The sequence below is a fragment of the Ursus maritimus genome, unplaced genomic scaffold, assembly GCF_017311325.1.
Source record: "Ursus maritimus isolate PB19 unplaced genomic scaffold, ASM1731132v1 scaffold_5, whole genome shotgun sequence".
Classification (NCBI taxonomy): domain Eukaryota; kingdom Metazoa; phylum Chordata; class Mammalia; order Carnivora; family Ursidae; genus Ursus; species Ursus maritimus.
Window position 1 is genome coordinate 5,448,972 of NW_024426663.1, and position 25,441 is coordinate 5,474,412.

Here is a 25,441-nt window from a genome sequence, read left to right on the forward strand (position 1 = left end):
TGTACCCTGATAGAATCCTCAGGGCACTTTTATGATCCTTTTGCAGCAATTCTATACCATATAATACTGTCTTATCATTTTCTTACATTGTCTGAAACTCTCGTAACAATCTTTATTGCAGAATTAAGAAATTTTCCTGAGCATGTGGTCCTTGAACTTTTTTCTCCTTTTAGGGTTCCATAGGAGATACCAGCCACCATAACTGTTTGGGAAGATATCCTTTGCCTTGGGTGTAGGGTTTATGCTCTCCAGTTTAGATTGAATTCATGTGGTATCTTGTGTTGTTTATTGTAACAGTTTACATTGTTTAGAAATTGATGTTATTTGTCCTTCAACTCTTTGAATGGCACATCAACATGGCACTCTCTGAGGGCCAAATATATGGATTACAGAGTGAAAATAAAGTACAGAAACCATAACTCCGCAAGCCTTCAAATCATGGTCATTAAAAATCTAGGACCCCGAGGAAATGTGAAGAAAAACAACCCTTCAAAACTGAAGAAGGAGCAATAATTACCTATATATATTAAGAATCAAAAGGTTCTCAGTCTAGGAAATGTTAGAATGAAAGATAAAAATTGGTGAGTTGAATATTATTTTTATTGTAATAAATTTTCAGGTGGAATGTCAATTTATTTTTGAATATGCAATAAAAAAAAATGATATGCAATCTTGCCAAATCTAAATCTCTCATATACAGTACTTTTAAATTTGATCTCTTGGCTTGTCAAGAATTCTCATACTACTCTTCTAAAATAAGATATCTACCTAAAAATGGAAGCATTTATCTGAAAATACAGTATTTAAATTACTACTTTGAATGACTGCTGAAATTAATCTAACCTCAAGTTTATATACCTTTATCATTTTTTTATATTTTGACAACATGGTTTCATAAGCTATGATTAGTTCAGGGATTTTGTGGGTGTAATGTACAAGATAAGCAGGTTGAAAAGTTTTTTGACTTATCAAAGCCACATTTTGAGGAATAAGGAAATGCAGCTTTCTTGACTGGCATTTCCATAATTATTTGCACAATTTTTAGAGCTGTTTGACAAGTTCCCATTTGTCTTTAAAATAAAAGATCTATAGGGAGAACAACCCCAGACCTTCAAGGCATTTAAAAAATCTTCCATAAACAAACAGTATTTAAGGCCAGAGGGGATAAATTGACACCTTTTGGATTTTTAGGTCATATCATAATGTTACTATGCCAAATCTACTGAAATTTTGGCTCTAAGGGACATTTTGACATCATTCTTACTCTCTTTGAATTAACATTTAAATATTTATGCAATTTTTCAGTCTGGAAGAGGAACTGTAAGACTTCCCTGAATGAGAGGTTAAGCAAAGGTTATGATGTTACAAATTAGAACTAAATAGGACACTGAAACTGAGAAACTGGAATCCTGTTAGTTAGACTAATAATGAATCAAGTCAATGAGACAAAGGGTCCCTCAAGGTGAGGTTTGCTAGAGTCTGAATATAAATGGCCATATTATTATTAATGCATCCATTCATGAAAATGCTGTAGTACTAGTTTATGCCATAGAGAAGACAAAGTATGAGTTAGTGTGAAGGTGTGGATAAAGGAGAATTATTCTTACTTCTTAATTTAAAGAAAGCCTAATAAAGAGATAAATAAATTTGCCTAATTTGTAATGTATTTCTCCATATTTTTTCCATACAGAAGACAAGTTTTGCTTTGTTTTCATTTCCAATGGGGCAGTCTTATTGATTTATTTTAAAATAAAGCATTAAAAAAGTTTAATTTCTGGGATCCATTTAGGGCATTAAATTGTAACACCCTTTTTTATAAACAATTCTCACTCTCCTGGTACATTTCTGCCTGTAACATCCTTTTTTTATAAACAATTCTCACTCTCCAGGTACATTTCTGCCTATACACTGAGAAATTGAAATAATGTAAAAATTACAATGATATTTTTGCCTTCTACCCAAAGTTTTTATCCCTACGTTTAAGTACAGCAAAAATGGACTTTTTCTAGCTTGTAATTTTGAAGACACTTCAGAATTGTACACAATGAAATTTGGACATTTTCACAAATTTAAATCTGTCTTCATCAGTTTACTTCATCTTTATATTTAAAAGATCATTTCAGTGTAATTAATTTTTGTAGATGACATTCTCTGATCAAAGGTTTTGGAAGATAAAGGTCTTCTACTAAGTTTGGAGCTGATGAAAAAACTGACAGTTGAAACGACCAACTTCACCTTAAGTGTATTGAGTGAAATGATTTTATATGAAGCTTAAAATAAAAACAAACCTGCTTTTGTCCCCAAATTTGGTTATTTTTCTCTGCAATGCTACAAGGAGTCATACTGTGCTGAGAATGATATTGTTGCAGTAACATTTAATGTTGTTTATTGAAACTTGAAGTTTAAAAATTGAATTAGATTCACATTGTTCTGCTTTAGCAAACTTTATCTGGAATGTGATGCCAATAAAATTTCTACAAATACTCATTTATATTTTCTGATGTTTTAGTAGATAAGCCTGGACACACATTAATTTTAATATAGTACATATCAAGTTGTTCGTCTCACTCTTTCCAAAACAGAAGAATTTAGATATATTTAGGCCCAATGAAAAGGTGCATATGAATGAAAACTGTAGCTAAGTTAAGCACTATAAATAACCATATATTTATTTTGTACTATTTTTAAACCTGGTTCTGTGTCAAGTTATAGGAATATAACATGTGCTAAACAGGTGAAATTTCTGCCTTCATGGAACATACTGCCTAATATTACTGGAAACTTTATTAATAACATAATTTGTTTAGAAGTCACTCAAAAACATTGCAAAATCTTTTGTAGTTAAGGATCTTCTTAATTCTATCTCTCCAATGTCCTCATATTTTGAAAGACTTTGCTGATAAGTCAGAATCTACAGGTTAAGAAATAAAAGTTTCCCATTTGAAAACTAGCAAAATATATAGGCTGGTGACAATCAAATTTCCAATCACATTAACATAACCACTTTTGTGTAGTGAATTAAAATCGATGAAGCATTTTCTTGAGTAAATATGTTTTAAGCATTTTGGAAATGTTTGTAGATTCTGTAGGATTTCCCAGATCGAGCACCATCAATAACAAAGTGTGGCTTGTATGTTCTTAGGATTTTTGTTGGTTTGGCTCTGGGCTTTATTAGTCAATGCACTTAGAACTGTCAGAATCTTGTTTTATGGTTTCTCAATTCCCTCCACTCCTCAGCCTCCCCATGCTGGTTTTTGACTAAAACACACTACATATAATTCAAGGGCATAATCCAATCTAAAAGAATATTTATAGCCCTAGTCTTTCATTACCCAGCTTCAGAGTTTGATACACTTGACAGTCCCTAACCCCTTGAAAATCCCTGTTTGTTTGAATCTTATAGATTCATTATCTCCCATTTTTTCCTCCTCTTCCTTCTGTTCTTTGATTGATCCTTATTCTTTTTCCTTATACATAAATGATGTATTTTTACCCCAGAAGATTCACCTTTGGTCTACTTCTCACAACTTGCATGCTCTTGTTAGTGACTTTCATTTGCACTTAAGACATCAAATACAATTTACAATTTCAGAGGAGTCACATATCTACATTTTCCATCCACCCATATTCCCTATTGCTTGTTGGATATGTTCATCTGGGTATTCTGTAGGTGCTTATCTATAGCTAAACTCTCCTGCAGTAAACCTCCCTATGTCCCCAAAACATATCCAAATACACAGACAATCAAAATGTTTTTCTTCTGTATTCTAAATCTTTCCTATAGGCCTTAGTATTAAATTGTATTCATCCTCACTCTTGCTAATTTCCCAGAACAATTCATCACAAAATCCAGTCTAACTATCTTTTGTATGTACCATTTCCTCTAATTTAGTTAATCTCACTCCTTTGTACAGTTTACAAACACAACTTGAGCTCCATATTAGTTTTCTAGGGCTGCCATAACAGGGAATCACAAACTATTTGGCTTAAACAACAGAACCTATTGTCTCACAGTTCTGGAGGCTAGAAGTCTGAAATCAAGGTATCAGAAAAGTTGTTCTTTTCTGGGACCTGTGAGGGCTTCTTCTACTTATGTTTCTCTTCTCAACATCTCCACTCTGTGTTTGTCTATTGCTGTATCCAAATATCTCCTTTTTTTTTTATAAGGACACTAGTCATATTGGATTAAAAAATTGGATTGTCATTAGGCTCACACTAATGACCTCATTTTAGCTTGATCAACTCTGTGAAGACCCTTTCTCCAAATCAGGTCATATTCTAATGTACTGGAGTAGAACTCCAACATATACTTTTTGGGAGGACACAATTCAACACATAACAAACTCCTACTGTGTGCCAGGCACTGTTCTAGACACTGAGAATGCCATGCAGAGGGAGATATCTCTATCTCACAGGCCTTAAAATCTAAGGGTGGGAAACAGATGACAAAATGTCCCCATAAGTGAACAAAATAATTTAAGCTAGAGCTAAGTGCTATGGTTAAAATTAAGCAGAGTGATATTGTTCCTTTTGGGGGGCTTTTGTAATAACTTCTTACCTCCCTTTGTCACCTTCTACTCTACCTAATGACTCCATGACACTGCCTTTATAGGTCAGTAATAGCAATTAGAACCTTGTATTATAAATTATCTGTGTATTTATCTATCTCTACAATGAGTGAGCTCTGCAAAGGCTCATGTCTGTATCTCCAACACATAGCATAAAGCCCGGCACATGGTGGGTTTTCATTAAATATTTACTGAGTGAATTCATTTTCTAGTCTCTACTTTGCCCCATGCAGGAAATTCAAATAGGAATAAAAATCATGAAAGCAATATTCTTTAAGGAATGACACTTTTTTGGCTTGCCCACTGTATATAAAAGAATGGTTAATAAGGAGAAGTCCATCTTGTATAGATATCTATCTGTAAACACAACTGAAAGCAACTGAAAGTTCAGGGCTTTATGATGATAAAAGAAGTATTAAATAGCATGGCCGAACTCACACTACAGAATAAAAAACAAGATAGTCACTTTAATGCTAGTCACCTGTGGAGTTATTATACTTTAAAGTTCTGATAGAATTGCCTATGTATTCCCCATTAGGGATTGGTGGAAAACCTTTGCCACATTTGGCTTAGTCAAACATTGTCTGTCCCATGGTCTAGCTCTTATTTTTCTTGTTGGGTACTTCTGGTCCCAGGGATCATCTTCAGTACATCATAGATAATTTGGCCCTGCTGTATTAATTATAAAACATTTTTGGAATTTCCTTGTATATTTACTTAAAGTTCATTCTTGTGCGTGGTTTGTATCAATGGTATTTCCAAGTAGTCTTTGTTTCTTTCTAGTAAGAGCAGTAATTATTTTGAACAGATTGGCTTTGGTGACTTTTTGCTCTGTCCTTATATGACCTCTTCCTAGTGATGGGTGGGACATTATTAACTTGGCAGGAAAAGTAACTAAAGGAATTTCCATGTAAAGTGTCAAGCTGAAAGGGACAACCCCATTAAGTAGAACTATGAACTCCAAGGTAACGTCTGCAACTGCTTAGAAGTCATAGGACTTCTGTTCAAGTGTTGCCTGGCCTCTCACAGGTGACAACATCTCTTTTTTCTCTTCACAAGATTACTGAATGATGGATGAGAAAATACCTGGGAAAGTGAAAAGCGTCACGTAAAGGGATACAGTAGTACAACTATGATGACTTGCTGAGGATCAAATGACTGATATGTAATGAATGAGTTTGAAGACAGGGATCAAATTAAATTTCTGCCCCAAGAGACTATCTCTTTGATTGCACTCAGTTTGTGCATTTTAAGAACAGGATTTTTTTTTTTTCTTTTTCAACTTGTGAGCCTAACCACCTGTGACAACCTTCTTTCTGAACAAGGAGAAGGTATAGCTTGACACCAGGGCAGAGATGTGCATGGAAGTTGGGGCACTAAACTGGGCAAAGGAAGTTGATACAATGGATGCCAGGGAGAGAGGAGAATTGTGAGAAAGCTGAAGAAAAGTTGTGTAAAACCCTGGAGGTTTGTAGGGTGATTTGGATGGAGTTGGCTGTGGTTTACAAAGAAAATGGGTCTTGGAAAAAGAGATTTGACAAAGTGTGTTTGAAAGCTAAACACTGGATCTCCCTTAATGTTCTTTTAAAACCTGAAATAAATTTTGAATTTCCTTTTTAATTACTTGACAGCTGGATTTTGCTTCCTTGAATTCTACTCCATTCATTGACTGGATGATCCATGGGTCACGTTTCAAGTTTCAGTTATCAATATAAAGGTAAATAAAGAAATCTTTTCCTAAGGATCTGGACAGAGTCTGGCATTTGAATTTTTCAGTTTCAAACTCACCTACACTACTGAGTTTGAAGAGTTGGTAGTCAAAATTTTGGACAAAATAGCAAATTCTGATATTAGGGTTCCAAGAGTAACTGGTACTTCCATCCTCTATTTAACAAGAGGTACTGAGTGAAGAAATACTGAGATGTAAATTTGGGGCTTTGGGAGAAACATTCCTCCTTCCAGGCCACTGGGACGTCATTTAGTAAATTGCTTCTCCAGCACTCTGACTGGAGCTGCCAAATTTCTATGAATTTAGCATTAGAATCAGAAAAGAAGTTCAATCTATTTCAATTATTAGCCGAAATGGTGTGTCTGACTGAGTTCTTATGAAGAATGGGTTCATTAGTGCTGAATGCCACCTATGAAAATCAGCCTTCTTTCACTATCTGTGTCTGCAGGACCAATACCTGATGTGTAGAAATCCTCCAGTTTGGCTTTTGATCTGAATATCAATCACTGACTGTGATTTTTAAGTCGCAGTGCCTTTCCTGAGCTGGAAATATGGATGCATTCCCCTAAGACGGTGTGACATATGTATGTGTCTACACAGTGCAAACTGAAGAGCACTGAAGAGCGCTGAAGAGTCTTTCACAATTACATCACTCACCTTTCAGACATTTGGAAGGCTCCAAATTGCCACCATTACTCCATCTTTGTGATAACCAGTTGTGGCCACTTGATAAATGTAATTAAGTATTGTTGGAACAATGACACATTTTGACATTTTCATTAGGGTTGCTTCAGTTTGAATGTTTACCAAATTGGCTGGCATAAACCAGGGCCCTCAGGAAATGAGGAGGGAGCAATATCTGACAAAGAGCGGATGAACAGAAGGGCTAGAAGAACAGGAAGGAGAGAGAAGGCAAATTATGGAATGAACAGTGTGGGGAGTTAATGAAGAAGCCATGGCAAAAAAAGGAGCTCCTTCAAAATTTGATCTAGGATCAATCCTGTCCTGAACAAGCAAGAGAAAAATAATCCAGCTAATTTTTTTTCTTATAAATTAATCATACGGGGATTTTCCTTATTATGTCACTGCAAAAAGTTTTAACCTAAACTCTTCTGTGGATGATAATTAGGTTATTGCAAGAACATAATAAAACAGAAACAAACAAACAAAATTCTTGGATTTCATACCTAGTAAGTTTAGAGGTGAATTTTTAAAAATTTATTCCAGTAATTCTTTACATTTGCAAAATAGATCTGAAACTAGTCTTCTGATGTTTTGATGGGATGAGTGGTAAAACAAAATATTTATTATCTGTTTTATTCATACAGAATTCATTTTATTCGCACAGAAATACATTGTTAAGCTCTTGTATTCTTATTGAAAATAGCATCTTAGAATGCATGGAAAGAAGACCCTAAGCATTTTATTTAATTTGATCTGAAATCCATATGCTGTCATTTAGATCAAGTATAAGAACCTGGTGGGTATAAAATGTGCTCCGCATGGTCCTATTTAGATAGATGCCTCAAATGTGAGTTTTCACAAGTTCCACAAAACACATTTTCACACCAAATTTGATACAGACATGTATTACAAAATCTCCCTATTGCCATTTGAATATAAAATGGAACAGTTTCCCTTGAGTTTGCAAGAGTGTTTTCAAGAATAGGTAGGGAAAGTACAAGCTGTATTAACATCTGCCACTTGAAACTGCATTGTGGCATTTAAACTTTCAAAGAGATTATAGTAAAGAATATATCTTTCCTTGATGTTGATCCAGAGGAACTTTACATATACAAAAGAGAGTCTCTAATGGGTTCTCTCATTAACTTCCACATTAAAAATGACTTTCACCACATGCAGAGTGCTGTTATCGCTGGCAAATGGGATTGGGAAGGAGCAGGAGGACTGGATAGGTCCTGTGTCAACGCATGCAACTGTCCAAGTTGTGTAGTTGTCAAGGGAGCCGTATCTATGAGACTCGGTCATTCAGTCACATTGTATGGGTACTTGAATTTATAGGCAAGTGTGCAGACTGTCTTGGTGACTCTGGGCTTCTTGGTTGAGGGCTGGAGAGGTGGCAGAGAGCCCAGCCTGGCACACAGGTCCAAATACATACTCAAGAGAGCACACAGAACCTGTCCTCACTTACAAAGATGTTGGCATGGATGCTCCTTGTTTAAACCCTACTCCAGCATCATTGAAACTCATATGCTATTAAGGCTGTGCAAGAAAACACCAGTACATATGTTTGGTTTTCATCTTGAGAAAGGAATACCTATTTTAAATTAACACAAAGTCACCTTACAGGATCATGGCAGTCCTAGGTAAATGAGGTGATGTGTCGCTCTTTTCTTTACACACTTCTGCATCGCTTCTTTTATTTTTTTAAAAGCATTTTAACTTTACATTTTTTATGTTTAGAAGACAAAAAACATTGTATAAGTAAAAAGCAAAGTTGATTCTCTAAGCAGTAGATCATAACGCCATAATACTGCCACACAGTCAGAGTATCTTTCTGGAGACCCTGAAATAAGTCTTCTTAGTGTGCTAAAATGGAAGTCTGTTTTGCGGGGAAATGACTTTGAACAATGTGCAGATGAATTTCGGTTTAATGCACCTTGTGTACATAAGCAATACTCTGATGTGGAGTTCTAAAAAATGTGGACATAACTATAGTGTTTCATTGATACCAGACCGACTTAAGCCATTGAGTTGAGTGTATATAAGGATGCAAAGCATGTGATCGTGTCATGCATGGGCAGGTGTCTGTGAAATCACAAAGCTCTCCAAGGCATACTGGAAGACAGGTACATCTGTTGCAATGTCTAAGGTTTCTCCAATTACATCTTGGTTAAATAGTCAGTCATTCAGCAAGTATTAATTTAGCATTCACCGGATATCAGGGGAAGAAGAACTCACTGGCCTTGATCCAAATCTTTTGCCTGAGCTTACACTCTGTGTTTCCCAGCATTGTCACTACCAGCATTTCCCTCAAGATGGCCAGATGAACGTGCTGTCCAGCCAGCCAGCTGCTATCTTCCCCTGCAAATCATCTCTATTTCAGTGGTAGCCTCAAGTCACAGGAATGAGACACGGAGGAATCTGCATTCAGCGTGGTCTTAAATGGATTCTCAAGATACTTTCATGCTGAAACAATTAGGCTTTTCAGTCTATTGTAGACATGCTTGTTCTGGGAGTTCGAGTTTCCAAAATTCTTGGATAGTTTAGGCTAGTCTTTATTATCTTATGTAAATATTTGTGGTTTTAACTCAATCACATAAAGACCTGTCTATATTATCATTATTATAAAAAAAAGAAAAAAAAACTCAGATATGCCATTTCTAAGAGACAATTTGATGTGTGTCCTTCCAGAATTTCCCTCATGCAAATCTATATGAAATATATTTTTTAAAACAGGGATTATAAAATGCATACTTATCTGTAATCTGTTTTTATACTTAATAAAATATGATGAATGTCATACTGAAAGAAGACTTTACCTCCATTCTGACCTTTAGTCTGCACTTCCTAATTGATTAAGTTCTTTCCAGCTTCTCTCTCAACTCAGACAAAAGACCCAGTGGTCAAAGCATCCCAGAATGGGAACTGAAACTACCCCTCAAGGGCTAAGCACTGCCTTGATCAGCAAGACCCCGCAGTGATTGACCAGAACTTTATTGCCCACATGCATGTACCCACTGACCCTTGTCCCACATTTTCCTTACACGAACCTAGAAATACTTTCAGCACTTTGGAGATGGTCTTTGAGACGTTAGTCTGCTCTCCTCCCAGTGTTGGCCTCACTGAAATAAATTCCTCTCCTGTTTCACACCATGCCTCTCATTTCTCTGCCTTTGGATTTTATCAGTGGTGAGTGGTCAAACTTGGTCTGTTGGGACCCCTGGAGCCAAGTGTTCTTGCACCCCTGTGCCCTGGTTAAAATACTGATAAATACAGTATCTCCGTTACCTTCTCATTTGTATAATATGACATCTATGTCTTTGAATATCTTTAATACTTAAATTTCTCTAACAGTGAAGTTTACTCTTAAGATGACTAGGAATCAGTTATATTTGGACTTCACTATTGGTAATCTATAATCCTGGTTCATACAGTAATACAAAGTGCTAAGTTTTACTTCTCAGATTGTTCTTGAGGCTAAACTTTCCTGTAACTTCTGGGATGAAATGCTCTAGAATTCTACTTTATATGCTGGGAAGATTTCATATAATTTTTATATTAACATTTTTATGTATATTTTTTTAGGTACTGCAACTCACAGCTGTCTTTTCTTTCTGAATTTCACAAGGTTAGTTTTGTAAGGAACAAGAGGCTGTGTGTACTAGCCACGTAGGCACCATTCTATCCTCACAGTCCCCAGCTTGGTGACCACCTCTCATGTATGGAGCTGTGCCAGTCCCTGAGCCTTGTGGCTCTTTCAGAGTAGCTTGCTTCTGTTGAGACTTGGTGTGCAGCAGGTTCAGATGGCCCTGGGCTCACGATTTCTTTTTAATCAGTAGCTGGCATAACCCTAAATAGCCATTCTTTTGCTTTTTAATAAGGCACATTTATGTTAAATGGGAATGCAATTTAACTTTGCAGAAGCAGTAACACTGGTCTATTCCCAAGGCACTTTGTCCTAAAGGATTGAGTAGAAAGAGAGAACACTTTTTCTTTGATCTTGTGGAGCTGTTCACATTATGGAATTTACCTTTGCTTGTACTAGGATTGGCAAAAACCTTACGTAAATAGGCAGGTTTCCTGAACCCAACCTCTGAATCTTCAGATAAATGACTTCTCCACATCTTACTGCTGTTAGAAAAGTGATCAGTCATTCCAGACGACTATTATGTGACTCAGAGTCCACCAACTGACTTCCTCTTGGGTCTGGAGGTTTCTGGCTGCAGATGACTTGGCAGTAATTATCTTCTGGCCAGACACTTTGGTGTCAGATATATAAATAACTCTCCCTATACTGAGTGCTAAGCATATAATTAAGACCATGTGCTTTTAACGTATTAGACATTATACTGGCTACCTTGCATATACGATCTAATTTAATCCCACAATCTGCAATGGATTCATGTCACACTCCGGAAAAAAATCCAACCTCCATAGCAGAGCTTGCAAAGCCTTGTATGATCTGGCCCTTGCCTATCTCAATGGCCTAAATTCTTACTATTTTCCCCTTTGTTCTCTCTAATAGTTAGTCATTTATTCTAAATACTTGCTTTGTTTTAGGCAATGCTTTAAGTGTTTCCTATACTAAGATAACCTACAAAGTAAGTGCTATTATTAGTCTCATGTACAGATAAGGAAGTTGAGGCACAGAAAGTCGTACAGCCAGTAAATTGTGAGGCTGGGATTCAAACCTAGGCAGACTGGCTCCAAAGAATGAATTCTTAATCACAGCACTATGTAACATTATGTTACTTCTCTGTAGCGTTATTTAAAGGGGACAAAAGTAGGGTGATCTCAAGGGCTTCCAGGCTTGAAGTGGTGGATGCATGTGGAACCCTGAAGATCCCTTTGGGAGTAGCTGGTTGACATAGAGGTGACTGTCCTCACAGTGGCTGAGTGAATGCTGACTCTGGCAAAGGAAGGGAAGATGGTTTTTAAATCTTTCCTTCCTACACGACCATTCCTCCATTTCACATTTGAACATTTAGGTGAAGGCAGCTTGAATAACATGTCTCATGACATGGGAGATTTCTCCTCATACCATCCCCAAAATACCTGGCCTTCAATAAATATAATCATGTATTCATTATTAATTCATTATTCAGGCTGCTCAGGGCTGGATTTATGCAATGCGGGAAGCTGAGCAAACATTTAGCACATTAATAAAGTAGAGTTAGTAAAAGAAAATAAGAAAAATAAGAAATAAAAGAATAGGAAATAAAATTAAAGAAATTCTTTTGGAATAAAGTTAATTTCAAATGGAGCATTGAAGGAGTTGTCATTGTGGAGAATTCTCAATCTTTTTGAATGTCTCTACACTTATTTTTGGCATGTGTGCACGAATCTGTGTATGTGTGTTGTACGTATGAGATACTGTGACTTTCTAAATGGGTATGGCCTCCAAAACCTTAATTCCTCTCTCCTCCTGTGGGATTGTGCCTTAGAGAGGGTCAGGGAAGGGAAAAGACAAGACGGAATTACTGGTAAAGAAGTGGCACCAAGAAGTGGTCATCATGTCCCTGATGAAATAGGATTTTGTCAACAAATGCATCTGTTTCGAGATGCAGCAAGGGAAGGAAATATTCATAGTACATGAAATCCTCCAAAATGGGAAACTAAAATGGCAAAACATATGACTTATAACTCACTTCCTCATAGTTTAACATTAAATTTTGATTAAATAATATAAAGGGAGTTCTAAATTTAAATGAGTTTAAAATAGCGGTTAGAACAAATGTGCAAAGTTCAAGACACCTAGAAGTTCTTTCCATGAGAGAAAAGAATTTATTAAATTTGCCAAGAAAAGCTATTTTATAAGGAGTATAATGTGACAATAGAATTTATCTACCATTATTAGTAATGAGCTAGATTCAGAACTATTGCTGAAGGTTTGGAGTAGTAGAATTTGGAGAGCTGAATAAACCAATATCCTTCTTTCAGGCCTGTCTGAAAATCCCTCTGCTAGGTTTACATTGACTAGGGCTCCCTGGAGACTTGCATGTTTCAAACTTTCACTATTTGGGGGTAAATATTTCATTTTTAAAAAAACCTACAAAGTAGAGAAAGAGATCTAAGATTTCAAAAAAATCCTTCAACCAGATGAATCCTGTCCTGTGCTAAATATATTTGTATACATATTATTTTTTATTTTACAAAATCAGGTCACAGTATATGTCCCATTTCGTTATTTATTGATTGATTATCTTTCTATGTCACTAAATATTCTTTTCTGTATCATTTTAATGACTGCAAAGTATGCCATTGTATGTGTTTCATATTTACTGAAGGTAGCACATATTATTGGACATTGTTTTCCATAGCTTTCCTATTATAAGCATGCTTAAATAAACATTCCTACAGCAAATCTTGAGTGACTCCATGCTTATTTCCTAACAGTGAATTTGTTGGACCCAAAGTTATGTACATTTTTAAGGATCTTCATCCTGACTGCTATGTAGCCCAACGTAACAACTTCACGTATTCTCTGATTACCAGGTAGATTTTTTCTCTTTTTATCAACAGAGAACAGAATTGTGGGGAAAATGGCATAAAACTTAGGCCAGAACCAGGGGTGCCAGGAGTGACTCAGTTGCTTAAGTGTCTGCCTCTTGATTTTGGCTCAGATCATGCATGATCTTGGGGTTGTTAGACTGAGCCCCGTGTTGGGCTCTGTGCTCAATGGGGAGTCTGCTTGACATTCTCTCCCTCTCACTCAGCCTCTCCCCCTGCTCACGCACGCTCTCTTTCTCATTAAAAAACAAAAACAAAAACTTAGGGCAGAATGAAAGTTAAAGGGAGTGTAAAGAAATCAGTCTTGTTAGTGTCTTTGACCTGCTTCTTACAAGCTGTAAGATTAAAACCTGTTACCACTCCTCAAGTATTCAGTATGTACCAAGCACTATGCTAAATACTCAGCATATACTGTCCCCTTTAATCCTCATTGCAACCTTCTGAAACATAAGTATTCCTTTGTACAGCTGAGGCACACGTAGTTTAACTGACTTACTGAATGTCACACAACATTGCTTATCCAGTATTTGAATTCAGCTTTGTTTGGTTGGAAGATATATGCTCTTAACAAATATACACATTATTCTCTTGGCTATTGTAGAAAGATTTGGACAGTACAGACAGGTCATAGTACTGGAAGTCAATTAGATTTGTGAGTGTAAAAACGGACAAATGAGATATTGGGATATTGGAGCTACCAACAACATAGTTTTATCTAGAACAACATAAGAGCCAATCTTCAAAAACTGAATGAATAATCCACTAATTGGGTTGCTCACTACTGACCATTGTGCCTAAGCCGAATGTGTAAACTTTAAAGTCAAGGAGCAAATAACAGACTATGTACTGATGCTAAGTGTATATCTCAATGTAAATGGAATATTTTGGAGGCCAAGAAGAGATAGTTAAGCTTGTATCTATGTTCTGCAACTCTCCTCCTAGGTGATGATTAGAATGTCACTTAATGAAAGGAGTGTTGGTTCCAGCTGTCATGTTAGGATTATTGGCAATGGAAATGAATTCTTATCATAGTTGGTCTCATTATTAAGGTTGCTGATAAGTGACATTTCATGTAACTTGCTAATAAATATACGAGAACGGGAATTCTGCCATGGTTTTCCTAGCTTAGAGTTAAATAAATCTCTTTTTCTTCCATCTTTGCCCACTACTCTGTCTCCACTTCCATCACTTCCACCTCTTTCTTTTTAATTTCTTTCCCTTTAATTATATATTAGATTCTTTGGAGAATGGCTTATGCTGCCAGGTGTAAATGACAAAATCTTGAGTTTGAATATAGTAAAATAAATATTCAGCTGTAAGCACACACTTTATGAAAGTCACTTCGATTGAGCAGAACCTCGGCATGTAACAAATATTTTACCCAAAGACCACATCATGTCTCCTTATCTACTGCTACTTGATAGGCTTTGAAAATATAAACCAGACACAGCAAATGAAAAATTGCGTGTCTTAAATTGCTTTTGGACACACCACCCCCAGAAGATAATTTGTGTTCATTTAGTTTTAAACTTGTTAAATTGCAGCTTGAAGTGTACTATTAGTTTTGAGCATCTGCCAGTCATCAAGTGCTTTAGTGGCCAATGTTTCACAAGTCTTTGAAACCTGCCTTTGAGTTCACTAATCATTTGATATTATTTGATGGCAGCAGCCTTAGAAAGAAAAATATTTGTAAATATGAAAGAATTTAATATGCACACTTTATCTCAGTGACTAAAGTTGTATGTGCAGAAAACATGCTCTAAGGCAAATTGATCTCTCCATGTGTTCTTTGTCCTCTGGTGTTTTTATAAGTGACAAATAAGCTCATTTCATTTGATTCTTTAAACATGAATTGTATATATATACTGCATGCAGTTGAAAGATGCCTTACAACTACCTTAATGCGCCCAACTTCATTTTTCCCTCTTACAGTGACTACAGGTCTATGTTCTCTTATATGCCATATCACCTTTTTTTCAGGATTAGCAGAATCCATTTACCCATAAGGAGAAAGTTGGTAATATGCTTGGGGGCTCCAATGTTTTACACAGCAATAGGAGATAAGCATGTTAGCTTGAGTCCAGCAGCTTCCCAACCAAGGTGCCCATAAACACATGCAAGATTTTCTGGGATCAGCCTTATAGACTGGCTCTCGAGACAGTAAAATTCGTAAGAGAAAGGTCTTTGTCTCTCTTGTTCTCTTAATATTTATACTTATCACTGCACTTGCCACTCAACATACATTTGTGAATGAATGGCTGTAATTTCTACAAACATAATTTTAATGTTATCTTTTTGATTTTTCTAATTAACTATATATGCCCTAGTAGCAGGAAGTTCAATTATCTTCATTTTAATGGCTTTCTCTGAACTTCTGATTTGTTGAAGAACTTCAGGAACATACTTGACTGGAAGTGGGTGGGTAAAATTATGCTTTTAAGAACCAATATGGTAAGAACAAAAGCAACTGCAGAGATAGCTTTTTGCTTACACATAATGTGTAGAGAATGTTCCTGTAGGGTTCTGGGAACAACGGCTTCCCTCTGCTGCTGCTCAGGGCACAGTGGTGCCTTACTCTGGTGCCAGGATTATATAGTTCCTTTTATTTCCTATTCCTAAATTCAGCCATTCGTCCCTTAAGCAAAACCACTATAACAGTGTGTCTAGATCTATAAGAATTCCATCACCAGCCACACAACTAAGCTATTACATTGCTTGAGGAATCCAGGTTTCCAGACCCAACTTCCAATTTTCTCTGCCAGAGAACTCCTACCAGATCACTCTGGTCCACATCCTGGTCTCCATCACTTCTGTCACTGAGATCTATCCCTCTTCCCCCTGAAGGCTTTTTTTGAGCTGCTTTTGCAAATTGCCTGGCTGTCATCTCTGTTTCTACCTTGCATACCATCTCTTTCCTCATAACGGAAAGTCTAATATGCTCCAAGGAGACACATTTTTGCAGTAAAAAAAGGCTGATAATTTTTAGAATTTGTAAGAAGTTCATTCAGTAAGAAGTCTACTTGATTTCTCCTTTTCCAGTTGCCCTGTTATAGAATGAATAGGAAATTTAAGCAAGGTCTTCTGCGAAGTTATGTTTCTTTGTAAAGTTGTACTAAGAATTTCAAAATACAGTAGTGCACATACATTATAAAGAGACATATATTTTCTCACCATTTCATTCCATCCATTCTCACATTCCATTTTCTCACCAAATCTTATCCTTGTTTTAAGATCCGTATCCAGTCACCTCCTCTGTGTCTCTCTGATGCTAAAAGAATCATCTTCCCTCAGTTATCATTTTTTCCTTACCCTCAAGTACTGCAGGCCTTTTCAATTGGCCCTGAGTGCGAGCAGTCTCATATTAGTAGCTGTCCTCTTCTGCTCATTTCCTACGTCTACCACTGGATCTTGTAAGAACCCAAGAGCAGGGGCTTCCTCTTACTGCTTTTCTCCTTGTGTTCTTTTTACTATTTCTCATGCCCAGGAAGTACTGAATATGTGTTTGTTAATAGTGACTTTGGTGGCACTGTCCATGTATTTAGGCTGGAAGAGAGACTTCCTGAGTTGTAGTACTTAAAAGCCTGCAGGAGGATTCATAGATAGCTTCTCTAGGATTGACAGGGACTTGAGAAAACCTTTCACTGATCTGGAAATCATCTCTTCCTTTCAAGGATGCAGATGAGAACCTTCAGCTTTGTTTATTTTGTAGTCTGAATAGTGCTTATACATAGCTGAGATTTAGTAAGTGGGTGACTGAAATGGTCATTCTTAAATATGGTCTGTTGATTAAGAGCCTGAGCATTATCTGGGAGCTTATCAGAAAAGGAAACTCTTAGACCCCAACACTAGAACTGTTCAATCAGCCTCTGAATTTTGGCAAGATTCTCCATGTTTCCCATGTACTCTAAAGTTGGAGAAGCAGTGATCTAAACATTCTGTACATATACAGTTCCTGACCCTCCTTTATGCCTGATATTTGGAGATTGATTTGTAAGTATTCTATCTTCAAGAGAAGTGCTTTCTACATGTCCTTTATACACAGCATGTTCATTTTTCTAAGGATTCATCAGGATAAAAGGAGAAAAATGAAATGCAATATAGCTCAAATAATATTAAAGAAAATTATTGCTGCTTGTACTGTGTTTCATTCTAGAATTCAATATGTTACTCAAAAGGTCAAATAATATATCTAATACATTCCCTAAGGTTCTGAGGAATCATAATGAAACTGTCCAGAAACCAATTCGAATACTATGTGTTGCCATTTAATCAAAGAAACTTAGATTAGGTAACACTTTGTGTAATGAGTAGGCAAAACATTTCATATTAAAAATTCATTATCTGCTCAAATTAACCAAATGTCTTCATTCATGTTTTTTAGCATCAATTTACCTTTTTTATTTCTATAACAATTTCCTCCAAAAAGGTGAAGTTGGGATTTCTTATTAACTTATTAACAGGGGAACTGATGTTGATGTTTTTGCTCAAAGAATCTTCCATATGTATGGCTCACAAAGAAATAACATTTTTCAATCACATTCAGAAAAACTTACCCTAAAACATGTATTATAGAGTAATAATTATAATAAAAATTTGAACTTTTAATTAGTATAATAAAATTAATCAGGAAAGACTGTCATCATGCCAAACAATATTTAAACTTCTCACTATAGTACAAGTTAAACCTATGACACCTGCCCTCTGGAAGATTGTACTTAAATGAAAAATTTTGGGGGATATATAAACTGAAAGACTGTGTCTCTTAAAATACTGCTACCTCCTCTTCCTGAAAAAGAAATGCCACTTACAGTGAATTATTTTCTTGGGTCAGAATAAGTAGATCAAAAATGATATTTAAAAGTAGATGTCATTCCTAAAAGATTCTACTTTATTTTCAGTAAATAAAGCTGAAAATCAACTTCCAAAACTACAGTTTGGTTGTCATCTGATGTAGATATACTACCATGAAATTTGGATAAATTCTTACTCTCAGTGGCCAGATAATTTCATAGCTATTGATGTATCATCATCTAATTTCCCAATGAAGTGGCAGATTATGAATATGAATTTTATATGGTTGCTTAATTAGCAGTTTGGGGAATTTTGTGATAGTGAATCCTAACACTGAAATAATCAGGTCATTTAAAGAATCCATTTATTCATTCAATAATGTGTTCATACCAAATACCAGGCACTGCTATAATTATAAACTACTGGGTCAAATTGTGATACTGACTTTTTTTAAAAAAGATTTTACTTTATTTATTTGTCAGAGACAGTGAGAGAGGGAACACAAGCAGGGGGAGTGGGAGAGGGAGAAGCAGGCTTCCTGCTGAGCAGGGAGCCCGATGTGGGGCTTGATCCCAGGATCCTGGGATCATGACCTGAGCCCAAGGCAGATGCTTAACAACTGAGCCACCCAGGTGCCCCATGATACCTTTTTTTGAAGGCATTTGTGATACAAAACCTCAAACTGCTCTCCAGAAATGTTGTTTCAAGAAACTCTCCTACCATCAGAATATGGGGGACCCTAATTCTTAGTATTACTAGTTTGGGTCTAAACGAAAAAACATTCTGATTCACTGTTTATATTGCAGTTAAATATTTTTTAAAAGACTTTTAATCCATTTAGTTGAGAGAGAGAGCAGAGCATGTGAGAGAAAACATGACTCTGGGGACAGAGGGAGGGGGAGAAGCAGACTCCCCGCTAAGCAGGGAGCCTGACAAGGGGCTCGATCCCAGAACCCTGGGATCATGACCTGAGCCAAAGGCAGACACTTAACCAACTGAGCCACCCCAGTGCCCCTGTAGTTAAATATCTTTACATTGTCTTCAGTTTCAAATTCCTCTCTTGGGCAGTATTTGTTCTTTCCTTTGCTATTTTTTTGCGTGATGTTATATATTACTCTAATAATTATTTTTCATTTGTTATCCTTGTTTTTCCTGATTTGTAATATTTTTATAATTGACTTTACTTTAATTTGTTATAATATTAATAAAAATTTTAACTTTATGTTATCATATATATGATAAAACATATGTTAATTTAGGCAATCCTTGTTTTTGTTTCTTGTTTTCTCACCTTGTAATAAAGAGAGAACTCTGCGGGCTGGGTATTTGCAACCAGAGAGAATCTGAATGCTGTTTACTCGGTCAAATTCTTTTTTTTCTATCTTTAACTGAAAGGCAGCAAATATATCCAACTTTAATTCCCAACTGCCAGATGGCATTTTTTTTTTCATTGTGACTGCTGAATTGAGGGGGGCGCCTTCTTTTACCCTTCTGTCTGATGGTCTACCCTATGGATTGTGTGAAAACCTTTCTCTGTCTGTACCTACAAGAGTGTTGTTTCGAAGATCCTCTTGAGTGGAGAGATCATAGTGTTGCATCTTTCCTATCCATATGTCTTTAATATTATACGTGAGGATTTCAGTTTGTGAAAAAAGTGTAAAGAAGGTAGACAAATCTGATTTTTTTACCATGGTAAAAATAATATCTATGCCATTGGTGGACATTGGCCCTTTTTTAAAAATTTATTTTTAGAGAGAGAAGGGGGGAATGGAGCGAGGTTCAAAGGGGGAGGGAGAGAAAGAGAGAGAATCTTAAGCAGAGTCCATGAGCATGGAGCCCAATGAGGAGCTTGAACCCACAACCCCAAGATTGTGACCTGAGCCAAAATCGAGAGTCAGACACTTAACAGAGCCACCCAGGCACCCCGGACATTGGCCGTTTTTATGGATTATTCAGATCTTGGGTTTCTGAGATGATTGGGACAGCACTAGAATGTCTTATACTTTCCCTGAGGCTGACAGATATTTAGCAAATAATTTAACAAATAATATTCACTCCGATAGTGACATTTTGTGAATGAGAAATATAAGATATTATGAGAGTGTTGAATAGTGGGATTGATTCTGAGCTTTAACTCCCATGATCGCTTAGCATACTGGCTTTTGATCTCTAAAATTATACAATATGCCTTTATGAACATCTAGGAAGTATAGACATACTTATTTGGTGCAATTATAATGATTCAGATATATGGAAGTTTTGTTGGAATTGAGATTTAAATATGTTTGATTTCAATTAATTATCTTTCTTTCCTCATTATCTGTGTAAAGTACTGTGTTCCCAAAAATATCTTCGAATGATTTGTTTTAATGAAACCAATAGTAAAAAAGGAAAGCAATGAAAGCTACTAAAAGGTATGTTGAGAAGAGAATGTAGGGCCTTAAAACTATTGACACAACACAACTCACATGAATCGATAACTTCAATAATACAGGAAAAAGGCTATATGGAAATTTAAGTTGGTATTCAAGGTACCTGGAATTACAACAGCATTTTTTTATCATCATGTTCACTTTGATCACATATAAATCATATATTTTTGCCTTTCCACTTTTATTTATTTATTTATTTATTTAAAAGATTTTTATTTATTTGACGGAGAGAGAGAGCACAAACAGGGGGAGTGGCGGCAGAGAGAGAGAGGGAGAAGCAGGCTTGCCGCTGAGCGGGCAGCCCGACATGGGGCTCAGTCCCAGGATCCCGGGATCCCAACCTGAGCTGAAGGCAGACGCTTAACCAACTGAGCTACCCAGGCGCCCCATACACTCTTATTTACATAGTTAGTATTTTAAGTATCAAATACTTGTGAAAGGTTGCTTTTCCCCCTTTGGACTTTTAGGTGCTGGTATTTAAGCTATTTATTCCCTGTCCCCTTTCATGACCAATTTTAAGTCTGCAGTGGTCACCATTTTGGGAAACAAACTGCTCTACTAGTTGAACGTGAGTATAAAATACACAATACTTTTCATCCTATCATAAGGATATTGTTCTCAGTAGCCCCTAGCTCTATGCTTCAACAAAAATAGTAGAAATTCAGTAAATATTATTAATAAGTAACTAAACATACTTTCACGTCTTCCTCTTCCAATTTAAAAGATATACCAACATCGCTTCTCGGCCTTTTGGCTAAGATCAAGTGTAGTATCTGTTCTTAACAGTTTAATACCTGATACATCCTCTATCTGAGGACAATATATTAAATGGATTTTTGGAGTTAGGAGATGGAATAGGAGCTTGCTCCGTCCGCTCCACACATCGACCTGGTATTGCAGTACCTCCAGGAACGGTGCACCCCCTCGGGGGTTAAAACGTGTGGTGGTCAGGGCGCCTGGGTGGCGCAGTCATTAAGCGTCTGCCTTCAGCTCAGGGCGTGATCCCAGCGTTCTGGGATCGAGCCCCACATCAGGCTCCTCCGTTAGGAGCCTGCTTCTTCCTGTCCCACTCCCCCTGCTTGTGTTCCCTCTCTCGCTGGCTGTCTCTCTCTGTCAAAATAAATAAATAAAAATCTTTAAAAAAAAAAGATATACCAACAAATACAGGCTAATGTAAATGCAAAGGGCATTTAATGTTTCGATTATAGGAAAAAAAATTGATGCAACACTTTAAAAGTGTTATTTGCTAAATTGATTCAAATTCAGAGTAGATGTGAAAATAGTCATATGGATTCAAAACTATCTCCAAGGCCATAAATAAAGCATAAGAATAAAGTGGCAATTGAAGCAAAAGTGTAGGAGGTGTTTAGGGGAGTGCAACAGAATGTGTTGTTAGGGCTGATCATTTTTAACATTTATCATTTATTAATGATTCAGGAAGAATCTGAGAATAGCACATTGAAGAACTTTACAGCCTGTGCTAAACTGGGAGGTGTTGCAAGCAACAGAAACTAAGAAATATAATTGACCTAACGAAACACCATAAATATAAAAAAAATTATTATTATCACTATAAAATGTATATATTGAAAATAATTTTAAAAATACAGCATTTATATAAAAATGCTGAAAAATGATCAATGAATTGTTGTGAGACTGATGGCGTTTAATATTTGTAAGATGAGGGCTCAGTGTTTTTCATTGTGACTTAGCCCTGCACTACTATCTGTCTTCCTTGCCATCTGCATAGCACGGACGTTCATCTCAAACTGCCCTATTATCATCTATTTGACTACATTTTCCTTAACAACCCACTAATCACAAAGGAAAGAGGATTAATATGTTAAAATATTTGTTTTTAGGCATCTATGGCACAGTGGTTAAGGGTACAACTCTGGAGTCAGACTGTATGTTTGATTTATGGCTCCACTAGTAGTAACTAGTTACTATTCTTGGTTATGTTGCTTAAAATCTCTCTGTGCCTCCGTTTCCTCATATTAACAATGTCTAATGTTGTGAAAATGTGTGAAGTGACTGACACATAGAAATACTACATGTATTAGCTACCAATACAGCCACTACTAATTTCATCATCACTTTGTGCATGCCTTATAGAGATTGAGCAAAGAAGGTTTGTCAAGAGTTCATGTCTAAAGAGAAATGATGTGACATATACTGACTTCTCTGGCTTTGAAACTCCCCTTAAGTGAGAGGTTCTCCTGGGTACCAAGTTTCTTCAGTGATGTTTTAAATTATATGCACATTGGTACGTTCTGGTTGAATTACAATTCTTTTTAGGATTCTGATATTTTAAACATCTAGTTCTTTTTTTCAATTAGGTAAAAACTATTATCTAAGTGGGTATTGGGTCATGCTATCAGGATAAGTGTCAGAAAGTTTATTTCAAACCTAGACATGGCAAAGCATAATTTAATGTGTGATCAGGTAGGCAGGCAAGCAGGCAGATGCCCTGACACCATGGGTGTTAGATTGGGAAGAGAGGCAGTATTTTTTCCTGATGAGCATGAAAAGGGAAAAAAAGGAAAAAAATGAATGATTTGCTCTATTAAGTTGTCACTGACCACAATGTGGATAAGTGAAACCATGGAGTAAAATCAAAACTGAATAATAAAGAATATATGTTTATCTGGTATAGATGCACTCTGTCAGATAACAACAAGAAAAAAATGATAAAGATGAATCAAATCTAATATCACTTATGTAGATATCAATGCTCATTTTGTTACCATAAACAGAACTAAAAACTTCCATGGAGTAACTCAAACAATGCCATCGGAAGGAAAGGTAACATTTCTTCTTGTAAGAAAAACTCCATTCAGTTGACTAGGATCCAAAAGATACAAATGAATGAGTCTAGAGATGTGCAGCTAAAGCTGATCAGAAAAATAGATGATGGATTTGTAGAGAACTTTGTAAGAGACAAGGGATAAGGAACACGAAAACAGGCTAGGTTGTCTACCTGACACTGATGTTGCAGCAGAACCATTTAGTTGAGGGTGAAGGTAATACCAGAAATAAAACAAATGTAGCCTGATTATCAGGAACAGCTTCCTGACTGTAAGAACTATTAGGTACTGGACATCTTAAGGGATTGGGGACAGCTCTGGGATATGGATCAATTAAAAGCAGAAGAATCCTCCTTCTCCACCCAAACAGAACACAAATAAAGTAATAACTGCAAGTGAGGCCCCAATCTCTTTCTCTTTCTCTTCTTCCCTCCTCCCTCCCTCTTTCTTCTTTCTCTTTCATCTTGATCTCAATCTCTCAATTTCTCTCCTCACACCCCCTTGGTGGGGAGGGAGGATTGAGGAATGGTAGCAATCATTTACCATGAAGTTGGAAATATTTTTTTCATATTTTTGGCTTACATTGATTGTAATTTAACAAACAAGAGGTAAAAATAAATAATAAGAGATTAAGTGCCTGGCCCAATCTCGTGTGGCAGAAATTTGAGTTTTCTTTCATTATTTTTTTATGTTATTCTGCAGATGCTAACTCACCCTTCCAGAAATTTAAAAGGGATTGATGCTTACATAAGTTCTATAAAATCATAGGACTTACAATGAAAAAAAGAAAAATAGTCAATACTTCATTCTAGCCTACTATTCCTCAAAAATGCTTTCAGAATAGTATCCTCCTATACAAACAATTTGCTCTTTTTTTTTTTTTTTTTAGTCATATAATTTTAGTTGAGCTACCCAGATAAAGACTAGATTTTCCAGCTTTTGGTGTTAGGTATAACCATATGGTTATGTTCTGGCCTTCCCTCTATTCTCTCCCTGCTAATTAGAATGAGGTCATCATGGTGAGAGCAGGTTCAACCATACTGCACCATGAGTTAGAAACCGTATTTTAAAGATTATAGAGCAACAAGACAGAAGGCAGCTGGTCCCTTGGCATATTTGTAGAAGAGAACTGCCATACCATCTGTATCAGAGAGAAAAATAAACTTTTACCTTTTTAGTTTGTCATTTCATTTACATTAGCCAACATGACACCCTAACAAATGTACTTCTCTAAAATCCAATAAAATGGGGCTTAGCTCCTGCTAACTCAACTTTAAGTCAGTTCAACCATCTACATACATGGCACCCACAACATGGAGGAGTAATTATGACGACTGGGCAAGCAGAACTCTACGGTCCCTGCCTCAACTGAGTTTTCTGGGCAGTTATACTACCTCTCAAATTTTTACATGTTCCTAAGGCTCCTCTCCATCTCACTCAGGAGTACTCCAAGGTATGATTACCCTGCTCGTCATCTATATCAATGCCTCATCCCCCAACAGTAAGCATTGAATATGTCATGATAAATCCCTCCATTTCCCACTGGTATTCCCAAACCCTGGTAAATCTGCACTCATTCAAACCATTTTTCTTCTAGATTCTGAGGAAAAAGTGACTCCCTTTCTGTACTCTTGTTCATTCCCTGTTTATTGGACCTGACTTCTTCATTGAATCCATCATTACCTTATATTCTCAGTTTTTCCTCTTAGATGCTTACCTCACACAGGCAGAAAAACATATGCTCAGGTCTTTCTTCACTCATGAAAATCCTTGTCTCTTCTTTTATCTTCTCCCCTCTACTTATTGCTATATCCCACCCCCACCCCCCAATCAAGCTGTCTCTACATCATTGTCTCCAATTCACACTTTAATCCCTTGCCATCGGTTCCTGCTCTCACCTGTCTTCTAGCAAAGGTCATG

At 36.4% G+C, this 25,441-nt stretch overlaps 1 non-coding gene across 1 annotated transcript; it reads left to right on the plus strand.

Annotated features, from left to right (window-relative positions):
* The first annotated feature begins 21,448 nt into the window (after window positions 1-21,448).
* On the plus strand, window positions 21,449-21,639 carry LOC121100856. The gene has a single exon (XR_005832643.1). It is a non-coding gene; the product is annotated as a U2 spliceosomal RNA (small nuclear RNA).
* The last annotated feature ends 3,802 nt before the right edge of the window (window positions 21,640-25,441 follow it).